Below are 17,887 nucleotides of genomic sequence, written 5' to 3' on the forward strand. Positions count from 1 at the left end.
CTTACTTAGTGTGCTTCCAAATTTGAGCCCATGAGGACATGCGGTGCACGGGGGCTAACTCGCCATCATAAAACTCGTGCGGCTTCTCCATGGCGAGATAGTGCCCGTCGCTGATATCTGTAGATCTGACGGTCACAAAACTTGACCTCTCGCGACCCTCCTTCTCTATTGATTCGTCGAGCCCGCTGATATGTGGCATCTCCTTGTTGGTCTATTGGTTACTTAAATCTAGCTGCACCGGCGGCATGAAATGTGGCCCCGCCAGGACACGTTGCGCATGGGCACTATGTCGCCGACGTTAACTCCCAGGTAGTTCTCGATAGCGAGGCAACGCCAGTCATAGATCCTTGTGGATCCGACGATCATGAAGATTCACCATTCATTCTGAGACTACTGGGCTCGCTATTCGCTGTGTACTAACTCATGCACATGGTACCTCCCTATTTGGTTCAATGAAACACTAGCTAGCAACCCAAGACCTAATCCACAGAGCGACCACGTGTCAGCTAGGTGCCATGTCGCTATGCAAAAATTGAGACCAAATTCCCATAGCGCCATAGTGCCCACTGACAGTGTGCCCTGAGATTTACATGTGTCCCCATCCGATTCACCACGTCGACTGCGCTTGCACGGTACCTGCTGGGACCTATCCATCTAATCATTCCTTGCCACGGTGAACTTTCTATTTGGGCGCTATGTCACCGTCGGGAAATGCATGGGTTTTTTGTTGGCGCCATGGCGCCTCGCCATTTTTTGAAACCTCTGGGCCGTGAAACTTGTTTGCCCACAGCCATGAAACTTCTGACCTTCCGTACTCTACGATCTGCGATCGGACCCATCCCACTCGGCGCCATGTATGTAATTGCACCACACTTTGGATGACACCTATCAATCCTTGGTGAGACTTGGTCCTGTCGATCCACGTGGCAGATGGTCGCCATGTCGCCATGAAGATTTTCTAGGCGATATGTGATAGCGACATAGAGCCAAGGGCGTCAAGAACCTTTTTTGACCCGCGGAATGTCAGACCCACCCCTGCAACGTGTCATCAGGGCATCATCGCGCTATAATAAATATCGTGCATTTCCTTTATAGCGTGATGGTGCCAACCATCGGTATCGCTTAGATCTGACGGCCAAAAACTTGTAGGTCGTAACATTAAAATACTAATTTGAGACTAACCATTGCACGAGCCACGCTTTCAAATTTAAATCCTTGGCGGTAAAACCAGAGGTAATAGTAAGATAGTTTAAAACTAAGTTTTTATTTTATTATTAACAATGATAAATTATCATTTTGATGCCTTCATAAACTTTTCATTTTCGGGATGCTATTTATGTGTTTTGAAATATGCATATACCTACAATACCTATGCATGCATAGTTTCGTAACTTGGGTTATTCTTCATTCTAGAATCTCCAAGATGGCTCATGAGATTTAAAGTTGAGACTTTTATGTTCAATGATAGCTAGAAGCATTAATAGGCATTGAGTTCTTAGTGTCTTATTACACTTTTCAGAGCCACCTATCAGGAGATCAACATCTTCATACATTCATAGTCTTGTGACCATGAAAGGTATATTCACGGGCCCATATTTCAACCGTTAGATGAATTTCTACAATCCATACTAGTGCACCAATATCTTTACATGTGTGTTTGGTAGTTATCTTTCGATCTCCTTCTCACTTTCTATTGGATGAGTTGTACATTATTTCCTTCTCATTTGGTTTTGGAGCTATCTCTTGGATTATATTTTAAAACATTGTTAATTGTGATTTTCATAGATAGGAGGAACATCTTGCTAATGGGAATGAACTAGCCTAATAGCAGTAGGTAGTGAAAATTAGATATTCATAGTTATTTGAAGCAGTAAGAGGACATCACAACATTAAAGAAAATAATATTTTATTATCATCTAGATTCACTTATTGATCGTTCATCCCTATAATGACATGGCCTTGTCATAAAATAAACTCAATAGAATCCCTTAGAATAATTTTATAAATATAATACCTAAATAAAACTGAAGTTATATAAAATCTGATACCAAGAGTGTGTTTGTGACAACAAAACTCAACTAAAATACTAATGAAATGTTGTATCTACTGTTACTATATTATAAAATTTACAAGTATGGAAACAATTAATTTCTTGCCATTTTAGAAAGCTACAACATATTCTCTTTGCTTTCCATTAAGATTCATGAACTTTATCTTTCATAACACCTTCAAATTCATGAAGTTCTTTCATAATTTTAAAGTGATTCTCACTCTCTTTAAAAGAGAATTTCATTGGAAAATTCTATTCATTCCTATGATGAAATTGGATTGAATCTAAATGATGATATGCCATGTAGAAATCTTTACCTAGGCTAATTGTCAAAAAATGGTAAAATAACAGAGAAGGCATTCAACATAGGACAGATGAGCTACTTAGCAACACAAGGGACCAAGCTACTTGGTCATCAAAGATTAGCGTAGCAAGGAAGAGACCAAATCACTCGATCATCACAAGGAAGCTCAATAAGATAAGGGTCGAGCTACTTAGCTAAAATAGAAGCTAAGTCAATGTTATCACTTGGAAAAGACAAGACTAACAAAAATTGACACTCAACAAGTGAAGGGTGTTAAGTGATGTGAGAAGCCAAAAAGACATTTCTAGAAATACACACAAACAAAACGATTTTATGTTCATTTTTAGCAAATAACTAAATGCATAATAGAATAAATAAATGGAGGCCAAATCAAACACAATACACTAGACATGAGAAAGTTTTTTTTCTTTCTTTCTATTAACCATATCAAACTATCCTCAAGGGGAACATCTGGTTCCTTCTCATTTGGACTGCTAAAAGAATCTTCTTACTCCCATCTTTGTCATGAATGGTACACTTGTCATTTCCCATCAACACTTTATAATAATTTTGAATGAGCTTTCCAACACTCATCAAATTTTGCTTCATGCCTATGAAAAAATAAACATTTTGAATCTCTCTCTTCTTACCTTGCTTGGTGTGGACCATAATAGATCCTCTGCCTAGAATAGGAATGGTTCCATTGTTTCTGTTTTTGATTTTAGATTTGAAATTCTTATCAATAAATGAAAATAATTTTTCATTACCACTCATTTGGTTGTTGCAACCACTATCCAAATACCATAACTCGGGGCTTCCTTCTTCACTACTATTGCACATGATGGAGGTTGTGGGGTTGTTTTCTTTACCCACATTTCCATCAACCACATTTGCACTCTGTCTTGGCTGGTCACCTATCATTTTCTGGCAATTCACTTGCATAATTCCCAAATTTTTAGTAGTAATAACACTTCACGTTGCTTTTAGTGGAGGTATAATTTTTCTTGCCTCCTTTAGAGCTATTTTGAGAGCTTCCCGCTCTCTCTTGGTTGTCTGCTCATCCTAAGCTTTCTCCTTTAGCATTTCTTTTTAGAAAGTTGCCACAACCTTTGACTTTAGATCCTCTACCAAAACCATTTCTTCCTCTCCCCCTACCTCTTGCATTGGACTGAGGTTTAAAATCTTTCTCTTGAGAAGATGTTGTTGATCTATTGATCTGATGCTCATGGGTTTGGAGAGTACCCATCAACTCATCCATTGTCAAAGTAGTGGGATCCTTTGCCTCTTTAATGCTCATCACATGATTATCATACTTTTGGAGGTAGACTTCTCAATATCTTTTCCACTATTCTCTTCTCCTTGTATTCATCTCCATTTGACTTCAACCAGTTTATCAAACCATGATCATGGAGCAAAATTATGTAATAGACTCATTATCCTTCATTTGAAGGTTCTCAAACTCCCTTCATATCATCTATAGCTTCACTACATGGACTTTATCAGTCCCTTTAAAATTCATCTCAACAAAATTCCATGCCTCTTTTGAATAATTAGTTGCTGCTATCTTAGGAAAAATTAACTCTATCATGTCCACATCAATCAAGCTTAACACTTTTGCATCCTTCCTTCTTGAGTGTTTTAGTTGAGTATTTTGATTGTTTGTGAGGGTAGTATATTGTTTTGGTTTGGTGACATCATTGAAATCATTAACCACAAACTCCCACAAGTTATTTTCAGCCATAATGGTTCTCATCTTCTTTGCTCAAATGTCATAATTTTTTTCTATTGAAGGACAGGGGCTACTGCCAAGTTTTTGGTTCATTTCTAGCCATGTCTTCTACACAACAAACTTCAACACCCAAAAATTGCCCAAAATAACAAGGATGTGGGCCCAAGTGGCTCTAATACCATGTCAAAAATGATAAAACAATGAAGAAGGAAGTTGACAGAGGATAGTCGAGTTGCTTAGCAACACAAGGGACTAAGCTACTTGGTTGTCAAATATTAGCTCAGCAAGGGAGGGAGGGACCTAATCACTCAGTCATTAGAGGTAACCTTGGAAAGTAAGGACTGAGCTACTTGGCAAAAACAAAAGTTGAGTCAATCTTATCACTTGGCAAAGAAAACACTGAGAAAAAATAACACTCGACGAGGGAAGGGTGTTAAGTAATGTGAGAATTAAAAACAACAGTTTAGGAAATATTGGAAAACAAAGAGAATTTCTGCTCAGTTTTGACAAATAACTAAATGTACAATAGAATAGATAAATGGAGATGAGATAAAAAAAATACACTAGTGATTATCAAGTTGTCTATATTTCTTTCTATTAACGATATCAAACTATTACAAATCTAAAGAGTGAATTACAAACCCAGAAGAACAAAATATGTAAATGCTAAACAAACTAACAAAAATGTAGGGTTGCATACAATAAACCTTGAGCAATCAATTCTCATACAAGAAAAACTTTTATTTTCACAAAAATCATAAAAATTCACCTATGCTACTATACTCTGATAAAACCTTTAGCTACTACTACTCTACAAAACTCTTCTAAATCACACAGAATGTTTGGGATCTCTTAGAATGAAAAAGCATTCCCTCCTTTTTTTCTCTTGCATTCACACAAAAAACTTCCCTCTCATTTTTGAATTCAAATGTACCTACCACATTAAATTCCTTTGCCAAAGCTGTAGTGTTAGAGGAGACTTAGGGAACTCAACTTCTAACAAGTAGGTAAATGGTAGGCTCTAGGGACAAGCCAAGTAAATTCAAAAATCAAACACTGATAAGTTCCACCACTTCTTGTAGTAAACTTTTTCCCACTTACAAATGAGCTCGCATCCTCTTCCATTCTAAGGGTCATCATGTCCTTTACTTTTATATTTATATCTAACACCAAAAAGGAAAATTGTTAGACTTTAAACCATCTTACCTTTTAAACTTCAAAAGAAATACATAATTTACTTTATATACTTGTATCTAGGAGTACATAATAGAGAAAAGGAAATGTTTCTCTTTTTTCATTTAGGGCTCCTTTAATTTCTAGTTTGTAAAATGTCTATACTCTATCCCATAGCTCCCATTTTAGCACATGCAAGGAAGATTTTGATAAACGATGTCAGGGCTGGCTTATACTTCAATAATACTTCCTCTATCAAAGCTTGTTTGTCAAATTCGCTAATTAGTTCTTTAGTTTCTTGATTCTAAAGAAGTGCATCTCGGACAAAACATTTTTAGTATATTGAATCAAGTGCTTCCTTTTGGTGTTCTAGATTTCATATGAGAGAATCTCCCTCTATATTCTTTTTCATTTGAATCCATGCTAGAATCTCTTTGCATTGGACATCCATATTAAATCTCTTCAAATATTTCTAGTTATTGTTTGGAATTTTCTTCTCCTAGATGTAAAATGTTAACGTTATCTAGCCTAGTGTCTTTATGTACAACTTCCACTTCCTTTTCTCATTTCTCTTTACCCTACTCTTCATCAAAACCATAAAAATATTTTAATTAATTTTGGCATATCAAAAGGATCCATTTTCAAGAGATTAATAAAAAAATATATTCTTAAATATTTCCCTAACTTTAGTTTTAAATATTGTGAAATTCATTCCATTTTATTGGCACTCTCTTACACTTTATGAAACTCATTTGATTATATTCCCACTCTTACACTTTGTGTTTAAGTGACTCTTACGCTTTATGTTTAAGTGATCTATACTTCTAATGACAGATTTTGTTACTTCTACTGAAGATTGGATAAACTTTACTCTTACTTCTATATATCTTCATTCTTGTTGTAGAAAAATACATTTGAAAAAAAATCAACTTTACAATTTTCTTGTCCTCCTCCTCCTTTGCAGATGTTTCTTTTTTGATGTCAATTGTCACACTTGCTCCTCCACCCCTAGTTCAGGCATGCATTTGAATAGCACCATGTTCAATTAACTTTTTTTGTGCACATATTCTCTAAAAGTTATAATTGTAGAATTTTGTAAGATGAGACTCTATAGATCTATCTTTGCAGCATAAAGTAGATATGAAAAAAATGAATAATATATTAATCATGGATGGTTTACGATATGCATGAGATGCACAATATATAAAGAATCAACCACCATATGCACTAAAATTAAGGTGAAATCTCACAAAGAAAACCTTAAACTTTAATGGCAAACTTAGTTTCCCCAGACGTTTGTCTTCTATCCATGGATATCTGTGTACATTATCCCAATTATCATTGTCCTCATCTATGCATGCTCCTTGACTCCAACTTAGAATTTGAGCTAAGTTGTGCCATTTTGGAGGTGCTATCAATAGTATCAGTATTAGGGTAATCATGAAGAAATAGGTCCTCCTAGTCATCACTGCTAACATCTAGGAGTTATCATTTTTCCTTTCACCTAGCATTAATGAATTCATCTCTTTGTTGTGAGCAATTCCATTTGGGAGATTAGAACTAAATGTCCACTAGGGATCAATTGTATGATTATCTAGATTAATTGTATTCTCACTACTACTATTGTTGCTATTTGTCCTTTTCATGATATTAGAGTTCTCCCTAAAGGCCTTGCCTACTTTCGAGCTCCAAAGCTTCAAGAAAAGATCACTTGGTTCCTTAGTGTTCTCCATCAAGTCATTATTAGACAAGAGGATTGAATTTGATGTGGAGAGTCTTTCTTTAGCTTCATGCCTCACCATCTCCCACTTCATAAAACACAAGATATAGAGGATAAACTCATAAAAGAGCTCTGAGATTCCATTACTAATTCATCCAATAGATAGAGAAATACATAATAAATTCTAGGTGCACTATTTATCAAAGTTAGATGCATTATTAATGGTGGATAGTGAAGTGCACAACTGGGTAGTTGGGTGAGTGAGTAGCTAGTCAGTTGTTTGTCTATGCCAGAAACTTTGTTAACATCAACATGATTGATTTACAACTTCTAACATCCTCCCATAAATTAATTATGCCAATTATTTTTAGATATCCCCCCATAAACTAGAAGCCATGGGTCCTATCCTAAAGCCTTGTTAGGTACCCATTTACAATCAATTATCAAATATTTATTTTGTTTCCCTTGCATCACAATCACTCCAGGTTTTATGGTTTACCCCTAACCAATGCAATTTTGAAGTGGTTTCAAGCTCACCACAAACTCCACAAACATCACACAAATGGTTTCAAGATCAACATAAACTTTGCACTCAAATTATTTACAAACCAAGCACTTGTTGGTTCTAATCATTATGGGGTATCATCTCTTTGGCTTTTCTCCTTCTTGGCACTCAACACATGTGCCCAAAATACATAGAAAATTTTCACAATTTCAATCTATAGCGTCCACTATGATCTTTGTAAAGCACATATTCTTGCATAATTGCACTCTCAAAATGAAATCCACTACAAACAATGCTAACTCTCACATATTTCATTAACACACAAAATAGAAATGCCAAACTTAATAAAAAAAATTGAACACATACATATGATAAAACCCTTTTAGTAGCAGTGAAATAAACTTCCATCTACCACCTTAAAATCTTTTTCTTCACATCTTTTATTATATCTTCGAATCTTTACCATTGGCTTTGAGTTCTTCTCTTTATTCTTGCAGAAGATAAATTCAAATGCCATTGCCTGCTAGACTATGACACCACAACATTCTTCACCAATTCCCAAACTCATTAACCTCTCTAAGATCTCCAAGTTCATTTCCCATTAGCTCTGATACCATGATAAAACACAAGATACAGAGGAGAAACTCATGAAAGAACTCTGAGATTGCATTACTAATTCATCCAATATATAGAGAAATACATAATAAATTCTAGGTGCACCATTTATCAAAGTTAGATGCATTAACATTGGTGGATAGTGAAGTGCGCAACTGGGTAAACCAGTGGCTAGTCTATTGTTTGTCTATGCCGACAACTTTGTCAACATCGGCGTGATTGATTTATGCCTTCTAACACCACAATGATGTGTGTCTCAGTGCTACTATGGGCTGATTGTTGCCCACCCTAGAATTGGGCCCATGGGTTGAAGGATTGAGTCCCATTCGCACCATCTTTCCTTCAAATTGGTATTCTAGAAGTTCTTAATCTCATTATTAGTTCTCCCTGGTGTTAATTATTGTTAGTTGGACAACTGTTATTTCTGACCCAAAAATAGCAGTAGTATTTATGGGTGGTTTGGATAGCTGTTTGTCCACTTGCCAAAAATTAGTAAATAGTTATTATTTACTAATTTTAGTGATTCCCTTTTGGACACTTTGCAACCAATTCTATTATTAGCTATCGAGTTGTCTTAATCTCAGCCGTTGGTTTGATTTAATCTCGGTTGTTGGTTTACCAACAGGAGTAGTATAAAAAGGGGTCATTGGGTCATTTGGAGGAAGAAGTTTGGAGAAACGTTTGCAGTGTTAGCAAACAGTCTTGCAGTGTTAGCAAGGGCGCAGTGTTAGCGCAGGAATAGCAGTTGGGAATATCAGTGGGATAAATTAGGAGGTTGTCGGAGTTCTGCCAGTGAGAGGCAAGGAATTTTGTATCTCTTGATTTGCTGAAGTTTAATATGATTTCTCATCTATAGAACTTGTTTTCCCTTAGGGGTTTTTCCAGGAACAATTTGTTTGAAAATATTGTGTTCATTGTGTTGTGCAATTCTTTTCGTATTTTATAAGTGAAGTTGTAGTTGTGTTATTTTTTAATATTAGCTGGAAATTTGTTTTCAGCAGTTTAATAATCATTTACGATAGGAGATTAATAATTAGTGACTGCAATAGTTGATTTTTCACATGGTATTAGAGAATTGTTAAGGGTAGAAGATTTTTTCCCTAGGAAAGAAATTTTGATCTCTTTAGATTTATTATTGCTTTAAACCTTTGAGATGGCTTCAGCTGGTTTGAGAGATCAGGATAGATTGGATGGTGCCTCAAATTTTGGTGTCTGGAAGGCCAAAATTTCTTTATTGTTGGAAGAAAATGGTATCGAGGATTATGCTACTAGTGGTGTACCTATACCAACAGATGCAACACAGCTTGTAGCATATAGGAAGGACGATGCCAAAGTGAGGAGGATTATCCTTGATGGTGTCAAGGATCATATTGTTCCACAAATCTTGGAGCTAGATACAACAAAGAAGATGTGGGATGCCATTCTAAATTTGTACCAAAATGCTACCACCAACAGGAAGTTGATTCTCAGAGAGAAGCTAAAGAATAACCGAATGAATTAGGGAGAAGACGTTACAAGTTACCTTATGAGGCTCAGACTTGTCAAGGATGAGTTAGCAACTGTTGGAGATAGCCCTAGTGATGATGAGCTAGTGAGAATAGCCCTAAATGGGTTTACTAAACAATGGAGTGTCTTTGTTCAAGTTGTCAGTGGACGAGATACTTTACCGAGTTGGGATTGACTATGGATTGATTTCACTCAGGAGGAGTTTAGACTAAGTCTTGTCAATGGGGCCAACAAGAGTTAGAAAAATGAGGTGGAACAAGAGAACGTTGCCCTAGCGGGTAAAGGGAAAGCAAAGAAGGGATCTAGGAAAGGATCAAATTCACAAAGTGAAAAGAAGAAGAAGGACCTTTCTAAGGTCAAGTGCTTTGGATGTCATGAGCTTGGCCACTATGTCAGTGATTGCCTAGAGAGGAAAAAGGGTAAGAAGCAGGTGGCAACTTCAGCAAGTGCAAAAAAACTCTCCAGCAGAATGGAAGATGAGTTTGCACTCATAGCTTGTATGGTTAGCTCAACCTCACAGTGTGTTTGGTATATAGATAGTGGGGCATCATTTCATATGATAGGAGTTAGAGAGTACTTCTCCAGTTACAAGGAGGAGGACACCAACATCCAGATTTCTATGGGAAACTTGTCCAAACTCAACCCTGTTAGGAAAGGGACTGTTCAGTTTCAGAGGGAGAATGGAGAGATAATTCTTCTTCATGATGTGTTATATGTGTCAGGCTTAGGTATGAATTTGATTTCTGTACCTGTTCTTCAGGATAGGGGGTATAATGTACTCTTTAGAGGGACACATGTGTTGATTAAGCACAAGGATTGGAAATCACCCATAACTATTGGAGTTAGGAGTGGTCGCCTTTATAGATTACAGTTTGATACTCCTAAGGCACTTATGAGCAACAGTAATCCTAGAGATCTTGGGGAGCTATGGCATAGGAGGATGGGCCATATTCATCATGGAGCACTTAGATTGCTTCGTGAGACTGTGACAGGTGTTCCAGAGGTGAGCACAGAGCATGATGATGTATGTAAGGGATGTGTGTTGCAGAAGTTTGCGAAAGCATCTTTTCCAAGGAGTGACATCAGATCTAAGGGTGTTCTTGATCTAGTACATTCAGATGTTTGTGGACCAATGTCGACGAAATCTCTCAGAGGATATGAGTACTATGTTACTTTTATTGATGATTTCTCTAGAAAGACTTGGATATACTTCTTGAAGACTAAGGATGAGGTTTTCAGTCGATTCCAAGAGTTCAAGGCTCTTGTGGAGAATTCGACAGGAAAGAAGATAAAAGTTCTTCGGTCAGACAATGGAGGTGAGTACAAAAGAAATGTCTTCCAGGAGTTCTGCACCAGAGAAGGAATCAAGAGAGAATGGACTGTTCCTTACAATCCATAGCAGAATGGAGTTGCTGAGAGGAAGAACCGTTCTATATCGGAGGCAGCAAGAGCTATGCTACATGACCAGGACATGCCCCGTTACTTATGGGTAGAGGCATGTAATACAACAGTCTACATTCAGAATAGAGTTCCACACAAGGTGCTAGGGAAGATGACACCAGAGGAGGCTTTCACAGGGAAGAAGCCAGATGTTAGTCACTTCAGGATATTCAAGAGTTTGGCATATTGTCATATTCCTGAAGATACACGTACAAAGTTAGATCAGACTACAGAGATGGGGTACTTTGTTGGGTACAGTGAGACCTCAAAGGCATATAGGATTTTCATTCTGGGGACTAAAGGAATTATTTTTAGATGGGATGTCAAGTTCATGGAGGACAAGGCATTCAGGAGATCTAGAGATTTGCCAGCAGATGATCAGAGTGAGAAGCCAATAGAAGCTCCAAGACCAAGTCAAGGGCAGCAAAGCTCAAGTACAGTTACCAGTACGAGTGTAGACTTAGTTAGTGAAGATTCACAGAGTATGGAGCAACGGGTGCAACAGGAAATGCATCTAGAAGACTTAGAGGTTGACATTTCATCCTCTACAGTTGGCAATAGGAACCATGTGGTTCCAGATACACAAAAGGATACTCAGGAGTTTGTGGGAGCTCCTAGGAAGAGTACTAGACAGCGAAGACAACCAGCCAAGTTCAATGACTATGTGGCATTAGTTAGTCAGTTGGTAGATAGTGAGCCTTCTAGCTATCAGGAAGCTGCAGAACATTAGGTATGGCGAGATGCTATGGTTGAAGAATATTCTTCAATAATGCAGAATGATATGTGGGAGGTAGTACCTAGGCCAACAGATAGGGCTGTAGTTGGATCACACTGGATCTATAAGATAAAGCACGGTGCAGATGGTAGCATCGAGAAATACAAGGCTAGGTTTGTGGCAAAGGGGTTCTCTTAGAAAGAGGGAATAGACTATGAGGATACATTTGCTCTAGTTGCAAGGTATACTTCTATACGAGCTGTAATCTCACTTGCAACACAGATGGGATGGCAAATCCATCAAATGGATGTCAAGACAGCATTCCTCAATGGTGAGTTGAAGGAGGAGGTATACATAGAACAACTAGAAGGCTTTGTAGCACACAACAAAGAGACCCATGTGTGCAGATTGAAGAAAGCATTGTATGGACTCAAGCAGGCTCCTAGAGCGTGGTATGAGCGCATTGATACATACTTGCAGAAAATGGGCTTTGTGAAGAGTGCAGCAGATGCTAACCTCTACTACTTGATGGTTAGGGGTGAGATTTTCATTCTTGTTCTTTATGTGCACAACCTATTTCTTACAGGTTCACTAGGGCTCATAGTGGATTGCAAGAGTTACCTTGCAGAAGAGTTCGAGATGAAGGATTTAAGACTTTTGCACTACTTTTTAGGCATGAAAGTGTGGCAGACAGATGGGAAAATTTTCCTTGGTCAAGAGAAATATTGCATTGAAATCTTGAAAAAATTTGGGATGGAGGATTGCAAAGCCATGTCTACACCCATGATCACGAATTGGAGGAAGGTAGATACAACTAAGGAGAAGGATGTAGATCCCACTTTATATAGACTGTTGATTGGTTCACTTATGTATTTGGTCAACACTAGACCAGATATAACATTTGTAGTAAACTCTCTTAGTCAGTTCATGGTTGAACCAAAGAGAATGCATTGGATAGAGGCTAAGCATGTGCTACATTACTTTTGTGGTACAGTCGAGTATGGGATCAAATATGTTCAAGGTGAAGGTATCAGGTTGATAGGCTATACTGACGCAGATTGGGCAGGAAGTACAATAGACAAAATAAGCACTTCAAGGTGTTGTTTTAGCTTGGGATCAGGAGTTGTATCTTGGTTCAGTAGGAAGCAGAAGTCTGTGGCTCTAAGTTCAGCAGAAGCATAATACATAGCAGCTAGCATGGCAACATGTGAAGCTATATGGCTTCAAAAGTTGTTAGTAGCCTTGTTTGGTCAGAAGGTTGAGACTACTGTGATACATTGTGACAATCAGAGTTACATCAAGTTGTCTGAGAATCCAGTATTTCATGATAGGTCTAAACATATAGATATCAGATATCACTTCATCAGAGATTGTGTACAAAGGGGAGTTGTTCAACTACAATACATACCTATAGATGAGCATGTAGCAAACATTCTAACGAAGGATTTAGGAAAGGCCAAATTTATCTTCTTTAGAGATAAGATGGGTGTCATGCAGAACAGCTTCCTCGCTAAGAGGGAGTGTTAATTATTGTTAGTTGGACAGCTGTTATTTCTAATCCAGAAATAGCAGTAGTATTTATGGGTAGCTTGGACAGTTGTTCGTCCTTATCTATGAATAACAGTAGTATTTATGGGTGGTTTGGACAGCTGTTTGTCCACTTGCCAAAAATTAGTAAATTGTTATTATTTACTAATTTTAGTGATTTTCTTTTGGACACTTTGCAACCAATTCTATTATTGGCTGTCGAGTTGTCTTAATCTCAGCTGTTGGTTTGATTTAATCTCGGTCATTGGTTTACCAACAGGAGTAGTATAAAAAGGGGTCATTGGGTCATTTGGAGGAAGAAGTTTGGAAAAACATTTGCAGTGTTAGCAAACAGTCTTGCAGTGTTAGCAAGGGCACAATGTTAGCATGGGAATAGCAGTTGGGAATATCAGCAGGATAAATTAGGAGGTTGGCGGAGTTCTGCCAGTGAGAGGCAAGGAATTTTATATCTCCTAATTTGTTGAAGTTTAATATAATTTCTCATTTGTAGAACTGGTTTTCCCTTAGGGGTTTTTCCAGGGACAATTTGTCCGAAAATATTGTGTTCATTGTGTTGTGCATTTCTTTCCGTATTTTATAAGTGAAGTCGCAGTTGTGTTATTTTTCAATATTAGCTGAAAATTTATTTTCAGCAATTTAATAATCGTTTACGATAAGAGATTAATAATCAGTGACTGCAATAGTTGATTTTTCACACCTAACAGCTGAGAAGCTATTATAGACCACCTGCGTAAAGTTTATTATTTCCACATTACCAATCTCACTCTAATTACAACAGATTTTCCAGAGACGCCAAGACAATCATCGGCATTTTTACTACCTGTTGCCTAGAATTGCATGGAGCTGAAGGATACTTCTTTCTTCCTCGCTTGAAACTGGCCTCGCTTAATATCGGGTCTCAAGTAATTCGTCCAACGCAGGAAGCAACTCTTCCCGCACCGAAGAAGCCCTGCTTATAGTAATTGATATAACATTAAGTTACAACTTACCCAACACAGGCAATTGTCGTGGGAATCTAATACGGCACATCATTGACGCTTGTCAAATCATTCGTTATTTCATTACATTATTATTTGTCTTATTTTACTTTCTCTGACATTATATTGTTTTGAGCATTGTTTTTAATTCTATTAATATTGTTAAAATTGTTTACATCAGGCACCCATATAGAAGCTGCCATATTGACTGGTCATGTTCATACAAGTATTCAGCAAACACAAAAGTTACAGATCATGTATACATCAGGGTTCATATATTCAACTTTATAGAAGCTGCCACATGGATTGGTCATGTTCATACAAGCATCAGCACATACAGAAGTTACAGATGATATGTAACGTTCTAAAGTCAACATTCATTTAATATAGATATGTATAAAATTCAATATTCATCAAGTATCAATTTATTGTTAGGTTGAAAAAGAAAAATAAATGAGATGGAGATAGAAGTTAACATAATAGAAGAAATAATGTTAGCATGATTTTACAATATGAATATTTTCTTTGTATGTTTATATGTTTGACTATTTCTAGATTTTCTTAACATAAACATAATGGATCCATTCCCATGATCTACCATCTCAGTCATTCATGAAATATTAAGAAAGATCACAGAGTTTGATCGAAAACATTGATATTAAGAAAATGCACATATGGTCATATCTAAAAACACACAAACAAAAACTAAGATTATTTAATTTTGAAACACTACGTACTGAGATTCAAGTAATAATTATCAAATGGATGCAAAGTCAACCTTCTTGAATGGTGTATTGATAGAAGCGGTTTATGTGGAGCAGCCACCTAGTTATGAAATCCCAGGTGAAGAACACAAGGTGTATAGATTGAAGAAATCTCTATATGAGCTCAAGAAAGTTCCATGAGCATAGTAAAACAGGATTGAATTATACTTGATGAGCAATGACTTTAGAAAAAGCAATGGCAAGCTCACTTTCTACATCAAGGTAGCAAATGGTAAAGTGTCGACTGTTGTCTTGTATGTTGATGACTTAATCTTCACTGGAAATGATAATTTTCTAATTGGTGAATTCAAAGAGACCATGAAGAATGAATTTGAGATGATAGATCTAAGTCACTTGAAGTACTTTCTAAGCATAGAAGTAAAACAATGCATGATGACATCTTCATCTCTCAAGAAAAATACGCAACACCAACAATAGTAGGTCTGAAGTTGAGCAAGGAAGATTGCAACAAGAATGTGAATCTAACACTATATAAGAGTGTGGTTGGATGTTTGTTTTATTTGATAGCAACTTAGCTTGACATGATGCATGCAATAAGTTTGATTTCTGAAGTTATGAAAACTCCAAAGGATTCTCATTGGCAAGCAGAAAAAAAGATCCTACGGTATGTGAATGGTACCAAGGGATTTGAGATTTTGTTTACTACAGATAACTATTTTAAGTTGGTTTATTACACTGATAGTGATTGGGCTAGAAATCTAGATGATAGGAAGAGCACTTCTAGATACATGTTCCATATGGGATTGGGTGCAATTTCATGGGCATCCAAGAAATGACCTATTGTTGCTCAATCTACAAGAGAGGTTGAATACATAACAATGAATGCAGTGACATGTTATGCTATTTGGTTCAAAAGGATCTTGATAGATTTGAATGAAGGGCAAGATGATGGAGCCACATTTTTTTGCAACAATATCTCCTCAATTGCACTATATAAGAATCCAGTCTTCTATGAGAGAAACAAGCACATTGAGATCATATATGATTTCATCAAAGAGTTGGTGGGGAATGGAGATATCAAAATAAAATTTTGCAAGTCTAAGTAGTAGCTAGCAGACATTTTCACAAAGCCTTTGGGCACTGAAACTTTTGTGTACCTAAGAAAGAGTCTTGATGTAGTTGATTTGGATTAGGAGTGATCCATGTTTTGTTTAGCTCAAGACAAAGGGGCAGTGTCAAAAGTTTAATGCAATTGGTAGGTTGTCCCTAAAGCCAAATGTCCACCTACCACTTTGATGGCTTATAGGAGAAATAGATTGGAATATTAAATGTAGGTAGGTGAGTTCAAACCCAAAAATGAGATAGAAAGTAGTTTGCAATAAGACAAAAGGAGTGAATCTGATTCATTCAATTAGTTAGAGAGACTAGAGAGTTGGAACAAAGGAAAAGTGCAAAGCACAGAGCAGAGATGGAAAGACAATCAATAGATCAAATTAGAGGTTAGAGAATAGAAAGAAGTTTTAGAAAGAAGATAGAGGTTGCAGTAGTACAAGTCTTGATCTCCTTGTTCCATGTGAGTTTGTATTATTTTTTCATGTGAAGCAATGATTGCTCTGGAGTCATTATATGCAGCCATTAGAGCTGTAAGTCTAAGTTTAAAATTTTATCGGTTTGAAGTTTTAGTCCTTTTCTAGTTGAAGCCAAATGCTCTCATATGTTCTAATAGTTTTAACCTAGTTGAATAGAAAAAAAGAAAGCATGCATACTAGTCAATCTAGTTGTGTTGGTTCTTTGTTGTCTCATTTCTATTTGCTATTGCATGCTTAGTATTTGAGAAGGTTTATTGTTATGCTCTCTGTGTTTTAATGGTGGAAAAGTTTAGATAGTAAGTTTGTTGTTAATATGCTCGGTGCACATGTTAACAGAGCTCATTCTCTACTTACTAGGCATCCTCAATAGTTCTCTCAAGAACCAAGCTCTTCCTTTGTTGACTGAGCTCAGTTGACATCTATACTATCAAGTTCATTGGCACCCTCTTATGCTGAGTTGCCCTTTTGTTGTTGAGCTCACTCAGCTCCATCATGTGCCAAGTTCACTCAGCACCATCTCCTTATCACTTCACATGTTTTTGTGCCGAGTGAAATTTTATAAGTTTGTGATTTATTTTTTACATAGAGGAACCTTAAATAAAAAAATTCCTTAACCAATAACCAAAATGTTTATATAATTCCAAGCCGAATAAGAATGCGTTAAAGTCAAATAATTTTGCGTGGCTTATACTCCAAATAAAATTAAAATAATATACTGACCAACTTGTTTGGGAAGAGCACACCAACATCCATGGCTATTTTTCTTAATATACTCAACTAGAATCTTATCTTCTCCACTTGTCCATTGTCCTCTTTTCAAGCCAATTTTCTCACAGCAAGGGGCTCTAGTCATTATCAATCTTGAATGCCTGAATAGAAGTAGAGTTTACAAAAGGAAAGATTGACATGACCAAAATTAATCACAAAACTATATATTATATTTATATAAAAAGAGTGATCTATAAAATAATATAAAAATATATTTCAACAATCATACCTATAGTACATGTTTTAAAAATAAAATAAATAGACTCAACCTTCTAAATTGAAACACTCGCGTAAATTATTTTTAATATTTCATAACACTACTTGTGTATTTATTTTTTGAATGTTCTAGAGTAACTAATTTGTTGATTAACATGTTTCTTGATTGATTGCTACTTAATATTTGACAAAGTGGAAATTTTTTAGATTAATTTCCTACTTATCACTTATAGTCACTTAATTTATTTTTAATTTAATATTAATTTAATCCAAATATTCTTATAACAATCTCAACTTTTAATCAACC

The 17,887-nt window shown here is 36.4% G+C and overlaps 1 pseudogene; it reads right to left on the reverse strand.

The window, feature by feature from the left end:
- Positions 1-8,329: 8,329 nt before the first annotated feature.
- Positions 8,330-17,449, reverse strand: LOC149565519 (transcription factor MYB17-like; annotated as a pseudogene).
- Positions 17,450-17,887: the final 438 nt, after the last annotated feature.

This window comes from Cupressus sempervirens, chromosome 3 (assembly GCF_028749045.1).
Source record: "Cupressus sempervirens isolate cs-2001-9-10 chromosome 3, ASM2874904v1, whole genome shotgun sequence".
In the NCBI taxonomy this organism is placed as follows: Eukaryota; Viridiplantae; Streptophyta; class Pinopsida; order Cupressales; family Cupressaceae; genus Cupressus; species Cupressus sempervirens.